Below are 1345 nucleotides of genomic sequence, written 5' to 3' on the forward strand. Positions count from 1 at the left end.
CTTTCATTATAATAAATTTTTTAAAAAAGAGAAGCAAAGGGAAGTATTCTGAGAGGGATTTATGGCAATGTGTCTTTCATTATAATAAATTTTTTTAAAAAGAAGCATTCACCATAGTTTCTGATCATACCACATATGTCCCCTCCCCGTGAATGGAAGCCACACTTAGAGACTGGCTGACTGGGAGGATATGGTGGACAGGATGCTATGTGACATCCAGGAGGGAGAGCACTTATTGCTGGAGGCTTGAGCCTTCTTGTAAGAAGTCCTGCCACCCTGGGCACCGTGCTGGAAGGAAGCCAAGCCAGCCGGGCAGAGACCGCATAGTGAAGAGGCTCTAGAGAAATGCCTGCCCCCCCGCAGCTGTGCCAACCTGGGCAGCCTCTGACTTCAGCCTCAAGAGCACCACCCAGCCAAGCCTTCTGGAATTCCTGGCTCACAGAAACCATGAGAAATAAAAAAAATTAGTGTCACCATAGGCGGTCACTCAGTTTTGGGGTGGTTTGCTAGGCAGCCATAGATAACTGATAAAGACCTCTTGCTTCCTTTTTGTAAATGCGGAGGCTTGGTGTGTCCAAGGTCACCGTGTTGATAGGTGCCAGAGTCACTGCTTTGCAAGCTGTTGGTTAAGCATGGATGTCTTTATTTTTATTTTTTAAATCTCAGTCATTTTATTATGAACCCTTTGTATTACGTGTGTCTACCTGATAAGTTGTTGAAAGTTCTTACCTTGTTTTTCTTTTATTCCCACGCCATACCGTCTGTTCAACCCCTTCTCTCCTCCCCATTTACAAAAGCTTTGTTTCTGTTTTTCCTTCTTTTCTCATTTGCATGGTTGCCTTTTTTCTTTTGTCCTTTTGAGACAGGGTCTCGCTATGCAGTTCAGGCTGAACTTGAGCTCACTTTGTAGCCCAGGCTGGCCTTGAACTCACAACGATCCTCCTGCCTCAGCCTCCCGAGTGCTGGGATTTCAGGCTTGTGTGCCATGACACCCAGCTATGGATGCCTTTAAAACTCTGGAAATCTACTCAAGACCTGAAGAAGAAGAACAGGGTGTTCTGAGCCCCGGGGCACCCTCTACCCTCTGGGCACCTCTGTGCCCTCTTCCCACCCTTAGCTCTGTGTCAAAGGCTGCCACTCAGGCTGGTCAGTGGAGCCCCCTCCCCCTGCCGCACCTTCTCTGCTATTCAGCAGCTCCGTGCCCGTGGGGAGCACAAGCTGGTGTCTACTTTGTATTTGCACTTAAATGTAGCTTCCATTTTTTAGTGCTTGCTGTATACAGATGCAGCGCTATACATATGATCTCTTTTATAGTTCTTTTTTTTTTTTTTTTTTTTTTTTTTTT

General features: G+C 46.1%; 1 protein-coding gene across 1 annotated transcript in view; it reads right to left on the bottom strand.

Moving 5' to 3' along the window:
- Positions 1-1345, bottom strand: part of Ccl26 (chemokine (C-C motif) ligand 26) — a 4385-nt gene that overhangs the window by 1677 nt on the left and 1363 nt on the right. The gene's annotated exons all lie outside the window — the stretch shown is intronic.

The sequence above is a fragment of the Chinchilla lanigera genome, unplaced genomic scaffold, assembly GCF_000276665.1.
Source record: "Chinchilla lanigera isolate Chin_1 unplaced genomic scaffold, ChiLan1.0 scaffold00055, whole genome shotgun sequence".
Lineage (NCBI taxonomy): Eukaryota > Metazoa > Chordata > Mammalia > Rodentia > Chinchillidae > Chinchilla > Chinchilla lanigera.